General features: G+C 36.5%; 1 pseudogene across 1 annotated transcript; it reads left to right on the top strand.

Moving 5' to 3' along the window:
- The first annotated feature begins 8,959 nt into the window (after positions 1-8,959).
- Positions 8,960-11,382, top strand: LOC143596249 (uncharacterized; annotated as a pseudogene). Its single transcript, XR_013146672.1, has 2 exons — positions 8,960-10,854; positions 11,262-11,382. The product of XR_013146672.1 is annotated as an uncharacterized LOC143596249 (transcript).
- Positions 11,383-11,593: the final 211 nt, after the last annotated feature.

Here is an 11,593-nt window from a genome sequence, read left to right as displayed (position 1 = left end):
TCTTCGGGGCCATTCTATAACAATAACCAGTTATCCAACAATTAACAAAATTCACATACACTAATGATCACAAAAGGAATTACAATAACAAGTAATCAGGTATTTCAATTAACACGTATATATCACACTGGTTTGTTCTCGAGTCTGAATACTAAGGATAGTATGTAAAATTAGCCTAGCAAACGCCAAAGTTTGTTTATATATTAAAAGTTGTCATCTCATGACAAGAAATTTTAACCCAATAGGGGTCAATGTTTGTATTAAAAATGCCCAAATCGTCCTCCATATTAGCATAGCGCACCACCATATGCTTGTATGGAGTATCATAAGCTATACACAACAATACCATACTATCCTTATCTATCAAAGCACGCGTTATAACAATTATAAATAGTTCACAACTTATACGACAATTGTTCCTATACGATCCCATTATTGGGAAGCTGTTTTTGTTCGGTCTCTCCTGTAGGTAGATATTTGCTCATTACGAGTTTAATCAGTACGTTATAATGGGAATGCACGTGTACATTCCACCTGACTTCTGAATGTTTGTTAACTATAATCGTAAAATATATTCTTTCGCCAGGTCATTCAGTTTTCGTAGGCATGTCGGACTTAATAAAAGTAGTAGTTTTACTAGTTGGAGGTAAGTAGGTTCCATTCCAGTCGGGGCACGTCATCATTTCGTGAGCATGAGATTTCTCTCCTATAATAACCAATTGGAATAGCAAAATATAGGAGAGGTTGGAGGTTGTCTTTCATAGATGGTTCGAAGAGTTTGCTAGTTAGGGGGGTTCATCAGAGTTAGTTGTACTGGTGATATGTAAAGGAAATTACTATTATTAATATTTCTTTTTGAAATATTATTAGTACATTATATGTACTGGTAGTAACGATTGCTCATATTATAATTGAAAACTCAGTTTTGGTAATTATCATATTTATAATTTGATAAATCGGGCTCATCACTAGGTATTTCCCCTAGGGATGGTGTTTGTTTCTAAACAACAGAATTGGAAGGATGACCGGAAAATAGTTTAGATTAATGTCAAAGGAACCAGTTTATAAGATAGGATTGGATTCAAACTGTGGAGTATTATATATATATATATATATATATATATATATATATATATGTCTTCTTGAAATTATTATCTGTAAGTCACACCTCCAACGGTTCGTTCCCGGGCCTTATATATTAAGCCCCTTTTGTGGTTCCGTCACATCACCAGATTTAGTTTAAACTTATTGAAGCATTCTTGTATTCTCACTCACGGGCAACACCGGTTCTTCATCAATTGTAAAACTACTCACATCTTTCGGTGCAATCGCTAATCAGAAGAGAATGTTTTTCGATAGTTTAGATCCGCACAAAAGATATTATTAATTAGGGCATAAATAAAATATTTTATTTGTTATGAACAGATATAATATTAATTACAATAAAATATAATATTAATTTTGGTAAGATATAATTTTGATTAGAATAGGAATTAATAGTGATTATAACCGAATATAATATTGGTTATGATAAGATTCAATGTCATCCGTAGTACCGTACGTACACGTATCCCTATACCTCGTCTCAGATAAGCACGTATGCACATGTCATATATACTTCACATCACCTTTATGCACGTATGTTGCCATTTTTACCTATCAATATGTTCCGCGACTTCTCCCCGAATTCCCTCGTACAAGCAAGTCTGTTATTACGTTCCGGACCATAATAACTCACTTGCCCTTCGAGTTCATCCCGGCATCCATCAGTATCTATCGTTACTCATTATTAACTTTCCCAGTGATAATCGAGCCTACGGTTATATTATAGGTATCCTATGGGATAACCTAATTCTTTATAACCAATGGCTCTGATACCAACTTCTGTCACACCCCGTTAAGCGAATTGCGGAAGCGTAAAACGGAAATGCAACAGATACAACTGGTATCAACTACATTGTTCATAAAGAAACATTACTAACTAATTTACAATTTATTACATCGTTCTAACATCTTTTACAAACTAGGTGATACAATTTAACCTGTTATTTAATCACGTTACTTCTAACTCAAATGCCCACGACATCAATCACCAATCAGACACGTAACGCATAAAAAATTACTTCTCATATCTGATTACCTGAAAAGCATGTTAAAACAGGTCAACTACGAATAGTTGGTGAGTTTCATAAGTTTTAAAGAAATCAGTTCTACGCACAATACAGTCATAGTTTGTATGTACGCGCGTATGTAAAAATATGTATTTACGGTTGTATAAATATGTACAGCCATATCCTTGTGTGTGCATATGCACACATGTAGGTTTATAATATAAATTCGAAATTTTGGTAAAATCGTGATTGTTTGTTCGTACTACCTGTTTCCAATTTCCGTGTTTAACCAACCACTGTGGACCCCCTTTCTCCCACAACGGTTCCACATAAACTCAACCACTGTGGCCCCCCTTCCGCCCACAACGGTTCCGCGTTAACATCAACCACTGTGGTCCCCCTTCCACCCACAATGATTCCATGTAAACTCAAACATTATATAGTGTACACGCAAATAATTAGTATATTCTACACATAGTATTTCCTACGGCTAATCACCTAGCATGTATATAGACACATATACACATATAGTATTTATCACGTATCACGAAATATTGTGGCTCCCCATCCGCCCACAATACGCATAATCACATTATTTTCTTAACATTGATGTCATAATCTAGTTAGTTCGTTTAATAAGTTGCAGCAGACTTGGCTCATAGGCCATACTCAACTTTAATTTAGTAAGTTGCAGCAGAACTTGGCTCATAGGCCATACTCAACTTTAGTTTATAAGTTGCAGCAGAACTTGGCTCATAGGCCATACTCAACATTAGTTTGTTACTATTGTGGCCCCTCTTCTGCCCACAACACCTTCATAATCATCACAGACCACGTTATCCCCATGGCCATTACAGACCACGTTGTCTCCCAAATTAGTTATGTTTAACATTACATAACGTGTTTGTATAAACATGCTGTCACGTGTAATTTCATTATGTTTTGCAATTCGTATTATCTCCACTCAATATATCAATCAACGATAATAATCATCTTTCATCAGCACGTAGTCAGTCATTATGTTTGTAGGGACTTTTCATATATAAATGTTCAGATATTTTATATCCTGATCCGTGTTTAGATAAATAACGTGTATAAACATGCTTTCCACCCCAAAAGTTCGTAAAATAGTTTAAAGAGTGGGGTCATGAAACTCACCTTATCGTAGTTCGCACAGAAATTATGTATCAATAGGTCAGGTGCCTCGCTTATAGCCTGATTCCTATAAACGGTATCGTACTGTTAATACTAGTACAGTGTTTAAACCAAATCGGGTTGTATAACTAGTTTGGTTATAGCTGTTAGGCCCAGAACATGACCATAGTCTTAGATTGTGACGTTGTATACTATGAAATGATTAAAATCAGACTTGGCTCAGTTTCGCCGTTTCCAGAGCCTAGCCAAGTTGATCGTTTACGCGTTTCGGGAATAGGTAAGACATAAAAATTTAAGTAAATATATTGATTGATAAAATGTTTTGATTTATGAAAGAATTTTAGGGTTTCGGTATCTGGTTTGATCGCAGGGTTCGTTTCCGTTTTCACACGGGTTTGATTATACAAAACACGTACAATCCACCCGAATTGTCCGGAATTCTCGTAAAATGTTCGTTTTTATCAATTTCATTCAAAGATACGATATTTGACCACTTTTGACATTTTGACATACCAGTCAGTCCGTTAAACACAAAACTGCCGGTTTCGTTAAAACAATTATAATTTAAATCTTCGATTAATCATAACTATATATGTGCTTATATATAAATTATGTAAATTTTTGTAAAAATACATTAAAATATGGAGAATTTTATAAAAATATTTTCAGAAATTTTATGATTAATTATTTATTTATAAAAACTCATTTAATAGGTTATAATCGTGTAATAAATGGCCCGTTTATATCAAACGACCTCAGAAAAATCCGATAATTTTTGCAAATGGGCTCAATGTTATTACATAGCCCCTGCAAAATCCCCAGAACCTAACCCTTTTGACAAAATGCCTTTTTGTGCATTCTTCGGCTGTTAAAATTCGGTTAATTCATAATTGCACAAACCATACTTAGGCATTTTCAATGATCCCCAAACTTTACCAGTGATCTTACCATCACATATTAATCTCCAAAACCAAGTTTTATAATATTTCAATATGTTTAGCTCTTTTTCCCAAATAAACGCTCAGAAACGGAAATAAATTCACCAAATATTCTCCGTTTATCGAAACATTACCAAATTTGAACAGGGACTCATTTAAATGATCCCTAACTTCCCTGCAAATTTTCACAAGCTAAAAACAAGCACGTCACAACCTAATACTAAACAGCCCTTAAACGAGTGTTACGGGTTTACCTTGTCGGTTTTCGATGAGTTTTGCTAGCTTAAACGACTTTCCGGGTCTCGGGTTGAAAAATCAGTGTATCTAAATATCATATAACGTCAAACCAAGCATAAATCATCCATGTGACAGCCTTGATAATTAGGGTTTCGGTTTTGGGTTCAAACCGAACTTTCAAACCGTAAAAACGTTGTATTCATGTTCTAATCCGCGTTTTTGACCAAAAAAGTATATGTTCCTGGTTTGTAAACATTTTTAACATCAAAACATGGTTTTACTTTATTTTTATGGTTTTTGGATGGCTAAACATGTTTAAAACTAATCAAGAACTAATTTTCCATGATTAAACCTTACTAATCAAGCATGTAATCTCATGTATTTATAGGTTTACCTTTAGGGTTTGGGCTGAAAAATATGAAGAAGTCAGCTGAGATTGTTCTTGGATAGTTTAGAATGTGAAAAATATCTTTAAAGTGTGGCTTATGTAACAAGCTATACAAAGGGGTCCACCCCCCCCCCCCCCAATCTTGCGGTCGCAACTAATAAGGACCCATTGGGCCTCTTTTTGGCCCAATGGTGCCTCGGTTTTCGTGCCACGCGTAAAAGTCGGTCCAAAATTTAGTTCGGGTTCGGTTTTTCGCAAGAAAACTAGTTCGAGTGCGAAAACCAACGCAAAAACGAGTGTTTTTCAGCTTCTTTTTGTAAAATAAGAAAAACGTGCTGACTCGTTGTAAAATTCCAAAATATTTTCACGAATTGCTTAGAACATGTCATATAAGTGTTTTATAAATCTTTTTCGGCTTAACGGATGCTACAATGCTCGTTTTGATATTAACGATTGCGTTTAAGCTTATAGCGTATCGATAAACGAAACCTTTTTCGTTTAAAGAGTTTTAAACGTACTGGGGCCTAAATATCAATATGTTAGCCTCTATAATATATATATATAACTCGTATATGACCCCTCAGTATATATACGGGTCATAATTAGTATCGGTCGGTTACTCGTTTAAGCACTACGAATTAATCGATTTATCGTTTACTTGTTACGTAATGAATATAGTATACCTCGTTTTGTCACGAATGTCACATATATCGCTTGTAGATAGCACCCTGGGATATCCGGACCATAACCAGACCCGTTTGGTTATTCGTTTGTTCGTTACGCAATAAGTGGTTAAACGCTTATTCGAGTTTGTAAGTACTAAGGTGTACTCGGTTTTGCCACGGATGTCACAGTGAGCGATGATTCCGGGACCAAAAATTCAAGAAAGGTATCTTATTTCGAGTAAGGGTATCTTCTGGAATTCTTTCTGGTGGGTCGAGCAAGGTTTCAAAAGGTAGGATCTCAAGCACACTTGTAGGAAGTTAATGAAATTGTTCTGAGAACTTTTACGCACAAAGTTCAACCTCGAGCAAGCTACAGTATCCCGAGAATACTAAGTTTGCTATAATAAGTCTTTGACAAAGGTTGAAGAGATCAAGAAGAACAAGCTTACTCGAAGACCAGTTAACATTTGTAATAATTTTGAATATGTTTTTACAATCATTAGGGTTTCTAGAAGGTGTCAGGTGAGGCTATATAAGGAAATACTAGGTTATATTTATGACAACGACTGATTATACACTTTCCGAAGCAGACAGAATATTTTTTACGGAAAGCAGACGCACCTGACATTCCACCTAGAAACTCTAAAGATTTTCCCTTTGTATTTTTCATTGATTACAATGAATGGAAATCTTTTGAGTTTATAGCGTGTTTGTGTTAGCTTTGTGTTATTAAAGAAACATCCTGATTATTATTGATTCCACCTTTAATAATCAAGTGGTCTTCACACTAGTTATTACGTAATCCATCTTGTCACCATTTTTGTGGGTTACAAGTTTGATAGTGATTAAAACGATCCTAACATCTACACCCTCAAGCGAACCCGCAGCAAAGTGCAGGCTCTTTTACTAGTGCAGGATTAAATGTTTTTGGGTGCCTTGAGTATTATCGAAGCACTGAATTAAGGGGTGACAAGTTTGAGGAACGGGGGACACCGGGAATATTTTTGGGTTATCCACCGGGTACCAAGGGTTACCAGATTTAAAATGTGAAGAATGGAAAGATAATAATATTTAGGGATGTGAAGTTTCTTGAAAACACGTCTCCTCATGATTCACAGATTTACCAAGAGAAAGATGAAATATGAAAACATGGGCAATATACATGCAGGAAAACGGGTCAGAACCTGAAAGTCCGAAGTTTGACGTGGAAGAGAATGTGTATGAAGGTGATGTTGTTATGCAAAATGATACAAAAAATGGCAATTTGCCACAAAAAAAAGGTCGACCCAAGGTGACACGGAACATGAAGATCCTATCAGGGTAAAACGAGCTAGAACTCGTCCTGCTCGACTCAATGATTATGTTGTAAATCTCCCACCATCTATTGTTCAAGCTTCAATCATAAAAAACCCATGACGGTATACCCTATTTCCAATTTTATTTCTATGATAAATTTTCTAATTCGCATAAAGCATTTTTAACGACCATCACTTTAAATGATAAGTCAAGAAATGGAAGCTCTTTATAAGGAAGAGATTTTCCATAATAATATTCTTTTATAAATATCATGCACTAAGTGGTCCTAGCGGAGGGTGCGTAGCACTCGACGCGCACGTGCACGGGCTAGGGCTCGGGCGAGGACGAGGACGACGGCGATGGCGACGGCGACAGAGTTGGGCGCAATGTGGCGCACTTCGCACGCTCGCATCGCCGCGAGCCGCTTTAAGAGCCGCCATAGTATTTTTGGACAATGGGAATTAGACTAGAAATGACAAGCTATAAAAGACGAGGGACTAAAACTGAAAAATAATATCCAGGGACCCATCGCGCTACGCGATGAGTCCAAGAAGACGTGCATCGCATACCGCGATGACCCGTGATGACTCACAGACATGTGTCACGCCCGGGTGACACGTGGCAGCATGACAGGACACGTGGCAGAACGTGTCAGACCACGTGGCGAGACCTCAGAAACGTGTCGGTCGCGCTACGCGACGAAGCCAGGAAAAGGACCCATCGCGTACCGCGATGGGATCCAAAATCAGCTATAAATAGGGAGGGCCACAGCTCATTCTCCCTTACACCTTTCCACCCTCTCTCTCTAGAATTACTCTCTATCTACATCGGTTTGCGTGCCGAACACCGTTTTACGTGCCACCGACCCGACAAATATTATCTCATAATCCGTGCCAAAAACCCAGTGTTTTCCTCGAAGTGTGTGCCACCCAAAGTAGCCCGACAATCCGTCTCGTAATACGTGCACGACTCAGCGACACGATAACAGTACCTCGATTTGCGTGTCAAGGAAGGTGGATCAAGAACGTCTCAATATACGTCCATATAGAGTAGAAGTGTTGCCCGTATAAACTTAGGAATATTTAACTCCGAATACCCGTGCGAGGTGAAAGGTTCTGCCTAAGTTATTATTTTATTATTATAAATGGCTTAGACCATAGTCGAGGGTATAACCGAACCTTGATTACAATTAAGTATTATATAACTTTTCTTAAGCGAAGGTTATAGTCAAAAATAGTATTTCTTTATGACTAAGAAATATAATACAATAGATTATAATTATGAAATTAATGTTTCTTCTTGAAGAAGAAACGCAGCATATAATTGGTAAATAAAGAAAAGGACTAAAGGTCCAAATGTTTTATAAACAAATGATTTTATCAAGGTTGAAGTTATACCAAAATAGACTAAAGGTCTAAAGCTAGATCGCTGATCTAGTTATTTATACAAAATGTTATTCTCGTACTATAGGTCCGAGGTAACAAAACAAGAAGAAGAATCAGAAAACAGGAATCAGTAAAAGAAACTGATTATAAACAGACAAGGTGAATACGCCCCAAACCTTTTATAATGAGTTTGAATGTTTGCATAGGATTTACGAATCCTTAAAAACTTTGTGTATAATAATAAGAAACGGACACTCTGATTAAGAGTATACATGTGTCTGGATTCATTCATACATGTTGACTCGGCATTTTCCCGAGGCCATGCAAATCATCAACATGTCTCCGGAAGCTTGATGAGAAATGATTTGTGTATATAATTAATTGTACAATGTACTTTGGGTAATTTGAACCCAATTTAGTTGGGTGTCTAATGAGTAGTCACAAAGGTATTATTGTTGGTTTCACAAAGGTATTGAAAAGATATTTTTAGAGTCAGCGTTATTCACCAGCTTTGTGCCGACGTATTTTCCCACCCATGTTACAGGGAAACAAGAAAAGTTAGAACAGACAAGCAAAAAGGAATAGAAGATTGGAGTTATAGTCATTAGATGCTATCTGGTGGCTCAGATATTTTGTTTAAAAATATTATAAAAGAGTTATGTTTTATAAAGAAATGTATTTGAAATATCAAGCGGGTATTTAAACCCGAGTTTTTAATAAGTTTTCAATATAAACAATTTAAAGAATTCCGCTACAAACCGCAACTCTGATGTATTTACAAAACATGTACCAACTTGTGGTCACACGCCTAGGCCCTGAGGTGGGGTGTGACACGATTTCTGTGTTATGTGCAAGTGGGCGCGTGAAGGAGGCGATTGATCTTGTAATTGTTATGAGGAAAACGGGTTGTTTGTTAAACGTGCATACCTACACGGCTCTTATAAGCGGGCTGCTTCGTACGTAGTAGCCCGAAGTAGCAGTCGGTTTTTCCATAAGATGTTAAAAGATGGTTTGATTCCGAACACAGTTAGTTATAATGCTTTGATACATGAGTTAGGTATGATAAGTAGGTTTGATACTGATTTTATGGTTTTTGATTAGATGGAGGGGCAAAATGGTAATTTGCCAAATACTGAGACGTATAATGAAATCATTAATATGTTATGCCTGATGGGAAACTTTCAAAAGGGCATGGTTCTTTTGAGTAAAATGATGAAAGTAGGCCCGTTGCCGACTGTTGTTACGTATAACACGTTAATTTTTGGATTTATCAAACAAAGGGATTTAAATAACACAGTTAGGTTATTGAGTTTGATGAAGGCAAATAGATGCAAACCAGATGAGTGGTCTTATCCTGAAGTTATTTCAGGGTTTTCTAAGACCGGGGATCTTGACCGAGCGTTGACTTTTTTTAATGAACTGGTTGACCAAGGATTGAAACCGAATACAGTCCATTTCACGACTTTAATAGATGGTTATTTCAAAAAAGGCGATGTAGAAGCTACACTTTCGTTGTTAAAAAAGATGGAAACGAGTAATTGCAAGCTCGATGTTGAAAGTTATAACCCGATAATATCGTGTTTATCGAAAACGAATCGATTAAGCGAAGCACAAAAGTTATTTGAGGAAATGGTGGACAAAGAATTATCCCCAAATGTGATTACCTACACGTCTTTAATCGACGGGTTGTGTCGAAACGGTAATGTCGATTTTGCGTTCAAGAATTTTGATGAAATGAGGAACAAGAATTGCATGCCAAATTTATTAACGTATAGTTCGCTAATTTACGGGTTATGTAGGGAAGGAAGCGTAGATAAAGCAGAGATATTATTAAACGAAATGGAAAATAAAGGAATTATTCCCGATCACGTGGCGTATACTTTGTTAATCGATGGTTACGTGTCGTTAAATCTAGTGAATCGCGCGTTTTCACTTCTTAAAACAATGGTCAACAGGAGATGCAAACCGAGCTACCAAACATTTTTGTGTCTTGATGAAAGGTTTAGAAAAGTCGACTTTTGCTAATCTTTTGGATAGAATGTTAGAATACGAGTGTGAACCAACGGTTGACACTTACAGTAACATAATCTCGGGTTTGTGTAAAGAAGGTAAGATTACAGAAGCGGTTGACTTGTTTCACAAAATGGAAGAAAAGCCAATAACTAGTGATGTGAATATATATGCTTTGCTTATATCCGCTCACTGTAATAATATGAAAATTGAAACCGCTCTAGAGTTCTTTAATTTGATGCGAGGAGACGGTTTCGAACCTAATATTAAATCTTATAAAGCGGTAATTTGTGGTTTGTGTAAAATTGGGCAAACGGGTAAAGCTGGTGAGTTATTTGAGAACATGTTGGATCAAGAATGGGATGCTGATGAGATTGTTTGGATGGTTCTGATTGATGGGGTTGCTAAAGATGCTGATGTGGATACATGTGTGCGTTTTTTACGTTTAATGGAATCAAAAAACAGAATTCCTAACTTTCATACATATGCAATGTTGGCTAAAGAATTGTCAGCAGCCAATGAGAGTTGTGATATACTAGGTTTATCTACTTTGTGACAAGACATCTAGAAAAGTACAAAAAATTATGCATGAAGTAATGATTTAGCAAAGTCTTTCTTGGGGACGATGTGATAGTGCGTGATCTACTAATAGAACATGATCGTTTTCAGGTGAATACTAAATTCATTGTTTTTGTGAACGTATCACAATATAAAGTTTAATAATTATTCAAGTGTCTAGTGCCTAGTAGTGTGCATGAGTGGGTCGTTTGGGCTCAAACCAAACCAAAAACCGAAAAAATGGTTTTTGACATGCTGAATGGTAATGTGGATGTAAAAACTTAAATGATCACGTGTCATGCCACATCAGCTACATACCTGGCAGCTGGTAGGATGTGGCTTGACATGTCCGCTTTTAACCTCCACGACACCATACAGCAGGTCATCAGATGAAACCGTCAACTAAGTATCAAATTAACAAGGGATCGAAAATATGAGTTAGAATTTATAACAGACTGTAAAATATCGCGTTTTTGTTAACTTTTTTACAATTTCATCTTTTTTCCCCCTATTTGCAGGATTAAAAAGATTCAACAAAAAGGTTGCTTAAATAATGGAGGGAAAACTTGGTGTTGAATCTATATCAATTAATAAAACCTCTCTGATTCCATTTTTGCAGCAAGATAATGTGTTTCTTGCCATCTACAAACGCGATACAAGTTTTGGTTTTCTGGTTTGGTAAATACATTTGACAGCAACCTGCACACCGTTAAAAGTTAGGGGTGAGCAATAACCGAATCGGTAACCGAAACCGAACCGAAAACCGACGAAACCGAACCGATATAACCGAAAACCGAATTAAACGAAATTAACTGAACCAAACCGAACTCTTCATTTTTTAATATTTTCA

The sequence above is a fragment of the Bidens hawaiensis genome, unplaced genomic scaffold (genome assembly GCF_021521415.1).
Source record: "Bidens hawaiensis isolate Kalapana, Puna unplaced genomic scaffold, B.hawaiensis_p1.1 tig00046187_1, whole genome shotgun sequence".
NCBI classification, from domain to species: Eukaryota; Viridiplantae; Streptophyta; class Magnoliopsida; order Asterales; family Asteraceae; genus Bidens; species Bidens hawaiensis.
The sequence above is the reverse complement of the archived record's forward strand: the minus strand, read 5'-3'. Positions and strand labels throughout refer to the sequence as shown.